This window comes from Mya arenaria, chromosome 4 (assembly GCF_026914265.1).
Source record: "Mya arenaria isolate MELC-2E11 chromosome 4, ASM2691426v1".
NCBI classification, from domain to species: Eukaryota; Metazoa; Mollusca; class Bivalvia; order Myida; family Myidae; genus Mya; species Mya arenaria.
Window position 1 is genome coordinate 51224855 of NC_069125.1, and position 10761 is coordinate 51235615.

Here is a 10761-nt window from a genome sequence, read left to right on the forward strand (position 1 = left end):
CTTAATATATAAACACAGGCCCCATTTTTGCCGACAATACGTTACCCTGTCTCTTGTTTTATAAAACACTGGCCCCCTGTTTGCCGAGAACATGTAACCCTGTCTCTAATATATAAACACAGGCCCCTTGTTTGCCGACAATATATAACCCTGTCCTTTAATATATAAACACTGGCCCCCTCTTGTTTGCCGACAACATCGATCCCTGTCCCTTAATATGTAAACACAGGCCCCATGTTTGCAGACAATATATACCCCTGTCCTTTAATATATAAACACTAGCCCCCACTTGTTTGCCGACAACATGTTACCCTGTCCCTTTATATATAAACACTGGCCCCATGTTTGCCGACATGTAACCTTGTCCCTTAAAATATAAACACTGGCCTCTTGTTTGTCAACAAAATAGTACCCTGCCCTTTAATATATAAACACTTGTCCCCTCTTGTTTGCCGACAACATGTAACCCTGTCCCTTAATAAAAACACACACCCCATGTTTGCCGACAACATGTAACCCTGTCCCTTAATTTTTAAAAAAACACTGGCCCCTTGTTTGCTGAGAACATGTTACCCTGTTCCTTAATATATAAACACTGGCCCCCTTTTGTTTGCCGACAACATGAAACCCTGTCCCTTAATATATAAACACAGGCCCCATGTTTGCCGACAACATGTAACATTGTCCCTAAATATATAAATACTGACCCTTGTTTCAAACAACATGGTACCCGGTCCCTTAACATATAAACACTGGCCCACTCTTGTTTGCCGACAATATGTAACCCTGTCCCTTAATATATAAACACTGGCCCTTTGTGTGTCAACAACATGGCACCCTGCCCCTTAATATATAAACGCTGGCCCCCTCATGTTTGCTGACAACATGTAACCCTGTCACTAAATATATAAACACTGGCCCCTTGGTTGTCGACAACATAGTACCCTGTCCCTTAAAATATAAACACTGGCCCCTTGGTTGTCGACAACATGGCACCCTGCCCCTTAATATATAAACACTGGCCCCTTCTTGTTTGCTGACAACATGTAACCCTGTCCCTTTATAAAAACACACACCCTATCTTTGCTGACAACATGTAACCCTGTCCCTTAATATATAAACACTGGCCCCCTCTTTTTTGCTGACAACATGTAACCCTGTCCCTTAATATATAAACACAGGCCCAATGTTTGCTGACAATATTTAACCCTGTCCCTTAATATAAAAACACTGGCCCCTTGTTTGCCAGCAACATGGTACCCTGTCCCTTAATATATAATCACTGGCCCTATCTTGTTTGCTGACAACTTGTAACCCTGTCCCTTAATATAAAAACACCCCCACCCCATGTTTGCCGACAACATGAAACCCTGTTCCTTTAAATATAAACACTGGCCCTTTGTTTGCCAACGACGTGGTACCCTGTCCCTTAATGTATAAACACTGGCCCCCTCTTGTTTGCTGACAACATGTAACCCTGTCCCTTAATAAAAACACACACACCCCATGTTTGCCTACCACATGTAACCCTTTCCCTTAATATATAAAACACTGGCCCTTTGTTTGCCGACAACATGTAACCTTGTTCCTTAATATATAAACACTGGCCCGGTCTTGTTTGCCCACAAAATAAAACCCTGTCTCTTAATGTAAAAACACACACCCTATATTTGCCAACAACATGTAACCCTGTCCCATTATATATAAACACAGGCCCCATGTTTGCCGACAATATGTAACCCTGTCTCTTAATATATAAACACTGGCCCCCTCTTGCATAGAACTGCAGAATGACACAAGTTGTCCGCTCCATCTCTACATAGAACTGCAGAATGACACAAGTTGTCCACTCCATCTTTAGATAGAACTGCAGAATGACACAAGGTGTCCACTTCATCTCTACATAGAACTGCAGTATGACACAAGTTGTCCACTCCATCTCTACATAGAACTGCATAATGACACAAGTTGTCCACTGCATCTGTACATAGAACTGCAGAATGACACAAGTTGTCCGCTCCATCTGTACATAGAACTGCAGAATGACACAAGTTGTCCGCTCCATCCCTACATAGAACTGCAGAATGACACAAGTTGTCCACTCCATCTGTACATAGAACTGCAGAATGACACAAGTTGTCCACTCCATCTGTACATAGAACTGCAGAATGACACAAGTTGTCGACTTCATCTCTACATAGAACTGCAGAATGACACAAGTTGTCCACTTCATCTCTACATAGAACTGCAGAATGACACAAGTTGTCCACTTCATCTCTACATAGAACTGCAGAATGACACAAGTTGTCCACTCCATCTCTACATAGAACTGCAGAATGACACAAGTTGTCCGCTCCATCTCTACATAGAACTGCAGAATGACACAAGTTGTCCGCTTCATCCCTACATAGAACTGCAGAATGACACAAGTTGTCCGCTTCATCCCTACATAGAACTGCAGATTGACACAAGTTGTCCGCTCCATCTCTACATAGAACTGCAGAATGACACAAGATGTCCGCTCCATCCCTACATAGAACTGCAGAATGACACAAGTTTTTCACTCCATCTCTACATAGAACTGCAGATTGACACAAGTTGTCCACTCCATCTGTACATAGAACTGCAGAATGACACAAGTTGTCCACTCCATCTCTACATAGAACTGCAGAATGACACAAGTTGTCCACTTCATCTCTACATAGAACTGCAGTATGACACAAGTTGTCCACTCCATCTGTACATAGAACTGCAATATGACACAAGTTGTCCACTCCATCTGTACATAGAACTGAAGAATGACACAAGTTGTCCACTCCATCTGTACATAGAACTGCAGAATGACACAAGTTGTCCACTCAATCTGTACATAGAACTGCAGAATGAAACAAGTTGTCCTCTTCATCTCTACATAGAACTGCAGAATGACACAAGTTGTCGACTTCATCTCTACATAGAACTGCAGAATGACACAAGTTGTCGACTTCATCTCTACATAGAACTGCAGAATGACACAAGTTGTCCGCTCCATCTCTACATAGAACTGCAGAATGACACAAGTTGTCCGCTCCATCTCTACATAGAACTGCAGAATGACACAAGTTGTCCACTTCATCCCTACATAGAACTGCAGAATGACACAAGTTGTCCGCTCCATCTCTACATAGAACTGCAGAATGACACAAGTTGTCCGCTCCATCCCTACATAGAACTGCAGAATGACACAAGTTGTCCGCTCCATCCCTACATAGAACTGCAGAATGACACAAGTTATCCGCTTCATCCCTACATAGAACTGCAGAATGACACAAGTTGTCCACTCCATCTGTACATAGAACTGCAGAATGACACAAGTTGTCCACTCCATCTCTACATAGAACTGCAGAATGACACAAGTTGACACAGTTGTCCACTCCATCTGTATATAGAACTGTAGCCTGACACTATTTGTCCACTCCATTTCTACATAGAACTGCAGCCTGACACAAGTTGTCCACTCCATCTGTACAAAGAACTGCAGTATGGCACAAGTTGTCCACTCCATCTCTACATAGAACTGCAGCCTGACACTAGTTGTCCACTCCATTTCTACATAGAACTGCAGCCTGACACAAGTTGTCCACTCCATCTGTACATAGAACTGCAGAATGACACAAGTTGTCCACTCCATCTGTACATAGAACTGCAGTATGACACAAGTTGTCCACTCCATCTGTACATAGAACTGCAGAATGACACAAGTTGTCCACTCCATCTCTACATAGAACTGCAGAATGACACAAATTGTCCACTTCTTCTCTACATAGAACTGCAGTATGACACAAGTTGTCTACTCCATCTGTACATAGAACTGCAATATGACACAAGTTGTCCACTCCATCTGTACATAGAACTGAAGAATGACACAAGTTGTCCACTCCATCTGTACATAGAACTGCAGAATGACACAAGTTGTCCACTCCATCTGTACATAGAACTGCAGAATGACACAAGTTGTCCACTTCATCTCTACATAGAACTGCAGAATGACACAAGTTGTCCGCTTCATCTCTACATAGAACTGCAGTATGACACAAGTTTTTCACTCCATCTCTACATAGAACTGCAGATTGACACAAGTTGTCCACTCCATCTGTACATAGAACTGCAGAATGACACAAGTTGTCCACTCCATCCCTACATAGAACTGCAGAATGACACAAGTTGTCCACTCCATCTGTACATAGAACTGCAGAATGACACAAGTTGTCCTCTTCATCTCTACATAGAACTGCAGTATGACACAAGTTGTCCACTCCATCTCTACATAGAACTGCAGTATGACACAAGTTTTCCACCCCATCTGTACATAGAACTGCAGAATGACACAAGTTGTCCACTCCATCCCTACATAGAACTGCAGAACGACACCAATTGTCCTCTCCATCTCTACATAGAACTGCCAACTGACACCAGTTGTCCACTCCATCTCTACATAGAACTGCATACTGACACCAGTTGTCCACTCCATCTCTACATAGAACTGCAAACTGACACCAGTTGTCCACTCCATCTTTACATAGAACTGCAGAATGACACAAGTTGTCCACTCCATCTCTACATAGAACTGCAGCCTGGCAATAGTTGTCCACTTCATCTCTACATAGAACTACAAACTGACACAAGTTCTTCACTTCATCTCTATATAGATCTGCAGAATGACACAAGTTGTCCGCTCCATTTTTACATAGAACTGCAGAATGATACAAGTTGTCCACTTCATCTCTACATAGAACTGCAGAATGACCCAAGTTGTTCACTTCATCTCTATATAGAACTGCAGAATGACACAAGTTATCCACTTCATCTCTACATAGAACTGCAGAATGACACAAGTTGTCCACTCCATTTCTACATAGAAGGGCAGAATGCCACAAGTTGTCCACTTCATCTCTACATAGAACTGCAGAATGACACAAGTTGTAACCGCCATCTCTACAAAGAACTGCAGAATGACACAAGTTGTCCACTCCATCTGTACATAGAACTGCAGTATGACACAAGCTCTCCACTTTATCACTACATAGAACTGCAGTATGACTTAAGTTGTCCACTTCATCTCAACACAGAACAGTAGAATGCGACAAGTTTTCTACTTCATCTATACACTGAACTGCAGAATGCCACAAGTTGTCCACCCCATCTGTAAATAGAACTGCAGAATGCCACATGTTGTCCACTTCATCTCTATATAGAACTGCAGAATGACACAAGTTGTCCACTTCATCTCTACATAGAACTGCAGTATGACACAAGCTCTCCACTTTATCACTACATAGAACTGCAGTATGACTTAAGTTGTTATCTTCATCTATACACTGAACTGCAGAATGACACAAGTTGTCTACTTCATCTCTACATAGAACTGCAGAATGACACAAATTGTCCGCTCCATCCCTACATAGAACTGCAGAATGACACAAGTTGTCCGCTCCATCCCTACATAGAACTGCAGAATGACACAAGTTGTCCGCTCCATCTCTACATAGAACTGCAGAATGACACAAGTTGTCCGCTCCATCTCTACATAGAACTGCAGAATGACACAAGTTGTCTGCTCCATCTCTACATAGAACTGCAGAATGACACAAGTTGTCCGCTCCATCTCTACATAGAACTGCAGAATGACACAAGTTGTCCGCTCCATCCCTACATAGAACTGCAGAATGACACAAGTTGTCCGCTCCATCTCTACATAGAACTGCAGAATGACACAAGTTGTCCACTTCATCTCTATATAGAACTGCGGAATGACACAAGTTGTCCACTGCTTCTTTAAATAGAACTGCAGAATGACACAAGTTGTCCACTCCATCTCTACATAGAACTGCAGAATGACACAAGTTGTCCGCTTCATCTCTACACAGAACTGCAGAATGACACAATTTGTATACTTCATCTCTACATAGAACTGCAGAATGACACCAGTTGTCCACTCCATCTCTACATAGAACTGCAGAATGACACAATTTGTATACTTAATCTCTACATAGAACTGCAGAATGACATAAGTTGTCCACTCCATCTCTACATAGAACTGCAGAAAGACACAATTTGTATACTTCATCTCTACATAGAACTGCAGAATGACACAAGTTGTCCGCTCCATCTCTACATAGAACTGCAGAATGACACAAGTTGTCCGCTCCATCTCTACATAGAACTGCAGAATGACACAAGTTGTCCTCTTCATCTCTACATAGAACTGCATAATGGCACAAGTTGTCCACTCCATCTGTACATAGAACTGCAGAATGACACAAGTTGTCCTCTTCATCTCTACATAGAACTGCAGAATGACACAAGTTGTCCACTTCATCTCTACATAGAACTGCAGAATGACACAAGTTGTCCACTTCATCTCTACATAGAACTGCAGAATGACACAAGTTGTCCACTTCATCTCTATATAGAACTGCAGAATGACACAAGTTGTCCACTCCATCTCTACATAGAACTGCAGAATGACACAAGTTGTCCACTCCATCTGTACATAGAACTGCAGAATGACACAAGTTGTCCCTTTTCATCTCTACATAGAACTGCAGAATGACACAAGTTGTAACCTCCATCTCTACATAGAACTGCAGAATGACACAAGTTGTCCACTCCATCTGTACATAGAACTGCAGTATGACACAAGCTCTCCACTTTATCACTACATAGAACTGCAGTATGACTTAAGTTGTCTACTTCATCTTTACACTGAACTGCAGAATGCCACAAGTTGTCCACTTCATCTCTACATAGAACTGCAGAATGACACAAGTTGTAACCTCCATCTCTACATAGAACTGCAGAATGACACAAGTTGTCCACTCCATCTCTACATAGAACTGCAGAATGACACAAGTTGTCCGCTCCATCTCTACATAGAACTGCAGAATGACACAAGTTGTCCGCTCCATCTCTTCATAGAACTGCAGAATGACACAAGTTGTAACCTCCATCTCTACATAGAACTGCAGAATGACACAAGTTGTCCACTCCATCTCTACATAGAACTGCAGAATGACACAAGTTGTCCACTCCATCTCTACATAGAACTGCAGAATGACACAAGTTGTCCACTTCATCTCTACATAGAACTGCAGTATGACACAAGTTGTCCACTTCATCTCTACATAGAACTGCAGAATGACACAAGTTGTCCACTTCATCTCTACATAGAACTGCAGAATGACACAAGTTGTCCACTTCATCTCTACATAGATCTGCATAATGGCACAAGTTGTCCGATGCATCTCTACATAGAACTGCAGAATGACACAAGTTGTCCACTCCATCTGTACATAGAACTGCAGTATGACTTAAGTTGTCTACTTCATCTTTACACTGAACTGCAGAATGCCACAAGTTGTCCACTTCATCTCTACATAGAACTGCAGAATGACACAAGTTGTCCACTCCATCTGTACATAGAACTGCAGAATGACACAAGTTGTCCGCTCCATCTCTACATAGAACTGCAGAATGACACAAGTTGTCTGCTCCATCTCTACATAGAACTGCAGAATGACACAAGTTGTCCACTCCATCTCTACATAGAACTGCAGAATGACACAAGTTGTCCACTCCATCTCTACATAGAACTGCATAATGACACAAGTTGTCCACTTCATCTCTACATAGAACTGCAGAATGACACAAGTTGTCCACTTCATCTCTACATAGAACTGCAGAATGACACAACTTGTCCACTTCATCTATACACTGAACTGCAGAATGATACAAGTTGTCCACTCCATCTTTACATAGAACTGCAGAATGACACAAGTTGTCCACTGCATCTCTACATAGAACTGCAGAATGGCACAAGTTGTAACCTCCATCTCTACAAAGAACTGCAGAATGCCACAAGTTGTCCACTTCATCTCTACATAGAACTGCAGTATGACACAATTTGTCCGCTCCATCTCTACATAGAACTGCAGAATGGCACAAGTTGTCCACTGCATCTCTATATAGAACTGCAGAAAGGCACAACTTGTAACCTCCATCTCTACATAGAACTGTAGTATGACACAAGTTGTCCTCTTTATCTCTACATAGAACTGCAGTATGACACAAGTTGTCCACTTCATCTCTACATAGAACTGCAGTATGACACAAGTTGTCCACTTGATTTCTACATAGAACTGCAGAATGACACAAGTTGTCCGCTCCATCTCTACAAAGAACTGCAGAATGACACAAGTTGTCCACTTCATCTCTACATAGAACTGCAGAATGACACAAGTTGTCCACTCCATCTCTACATAGAACTGCAGTATGGCACAGGTTGTCCACTCAATCTGTACATAGAACTGCAGAATGACACAAGTTGTCCTCTTCATCTCTACATAGAACTGCAGTATGACACAAGTTGTCCACTCCATCTGTACAAAGAACTGCAGAATGTCACAAGATGTCTTCCCAAAATATGAGCTTAAATCTAAACTCTCCCCCCGTGTTATGGTCTCATAGGTTACATCTGATCACGGTTTAAAAAATGTTTTTGAATAAGAAAGTGCTTTTTTCACTTTCATCTTGTTACACGGTTACAATGGTTACATTGGTTACATTGAACAAAATTGAACAAAATTAATATTTTAACTCAAAATTGGACTGTTGAGGCAGCCATCTATTCATAGTTGTGGTTACAATATTAACAATGAGTTGCAAGTATATCTTTGAAAAAAATCTGATTCGAGATGTGGTTACATTAGCCACTTGTTGCCCAGTTACATTGGTTACATAAAAAAATATTCAAAGCTCCAACTCAAATTGAGTTTTGAGGCCACCATCGGATCAGAGCTTAGTGGTTACAATAGTCACAAAGAGTCAGAGCTGTATTTGATTATTTTTTTCCTTCTGGAATATTGAGTTACATTGGTTACATAAAAAAAAGTTCAAACTAAAAAAGTGCTGCCTCAAATTTTGCAATTCCAAACCCAAACAATTGCTTCTTTGCTCAGAAGATGCGATACAAAAATGGAAATAGGTTTGAGCGATACTAACCATTTCCTACCTGCTTTGATAAAGTGAGTGTTCCCAAACAATCGCTTCCATATTCAAAAAGTGTGTGTTTGAAGGTGAACTCAGTAGTCTTCTCTAAGAGTAAAAGAGAAATAAGTCTACAGAGTTTTCAAGCCTGGCTAGGTTAAGTACATGAAGTTAATCGCAGACGTCCGTTCATTAACTGATGGGCCTCATGATGCGGCTGTTGCACCTGATTCTTGCATCAGTATATGCCTTCATGTATCTGGATCATTAGTTAGGCGTTATGCCCATCAAATGCCAGTGTGGCCCCGTTGAAATGTTCCGAGCGGCCCAGTACTCCGCGCTAGGACTTTCATTCTGTAGAGTTCCCGCCTGGGAGGTAACCTTAAGGGTGCTGGCAGAGTAGTGGCGTGTAACACTCTTGGAAATAGGTTAACATTTCCGTCTCCTTTGTCAAGTGGGTAACCTGACCTAAGCCAGTCACAAGTCTGGTTGAAAAAACAGGGAGTGACCACATTACATGACAATATGAAAACTGTTATTGCTAAACTTTTGCTTGTGTTTGTTTTTCATGAATCAGATATGATATGTATAATTAATCATTCAATTATGTATATTGTTTTATTTCCAATGTTCATGCATGTCTGTACTTTGTTATCCGACTACTTTTGATTAATTTTTGAAACTCAAATTGAGTTTTGAGGCCGTCATATTATGATCAGAGCTTTGTGATTACAATAAGTCCTATATTTTTGAAAATTATGAAAAATAAAAGCTTATTGTTGAGAAATGATCACAGAATTGTTTCACTTAGCATATATCAATCGAGGTAAACAAGACTAAGTAACATATCAAATTAAACATCACCTTCTGTATGGAATCCCGCTTGGCTCGATACTCTCAAGGCTCAAAGTATTTTGGCCGTCCCTAGAATATCAAACCTCCGAGTTTTGACTGTATAGTACTTTTTTGCTTCTGTTTTTCATGAATCAGGTATGTTATACAATGTTTATTATTATGTTTTTTTGAATATTCTGTACTTTAATATCTGCCTACTTTTGAATAAATCTGAACTTGAAATCATAAGCATTAGTTGTACACATGTATATGGGAAATGATCAATTGTTATTGAACAATCAAGTGAAACAAAATTTTAACATCATGCAAACGTTCGTCTTTAAAAATGCTTCAAACGGGAGATTGGTCTTGAAATTAATTTAAATTAATATCGCTAAGTGAAAAAAGAGTGGTATTAAGCACATTTTTAGCTCGACTATTCGAAGAATAGGTGGGCTATACTACTCGCCCCGGCGTTGGCGTCCGGTTAAAGTTTTAGGGCAAGTTGGGATTTTCACTTATAAGTCCAATACCCTTCATTCAATTGACTTAATACTTCACACAGTTGTTCAGGGCCATCACATGATGAGGTTAGATAACTCCATATTATTCTTTACACAGATTATGGCCCCTGATTGACTATAATGGAACTTATAAAAAAATATCCCAACCCGCCCTAAAACTTTAACCTAAGTTCCATAGTCAATCAGGGCCATAATTTGTATAAAAAATAATATGGAGTTATCTAACCTCATTATGTGATGGCTCTGAACAACTGTGTGAAGTATTAAGTCAATTGAATGAATCGTATTGGAGTTTTAAGTGAAAATCCCAACTTGCCCTAAAACTTTAACCTGCCCTAAAACTTTAACCTAAGTCAATCAGGGGCCATAACTTGTATTA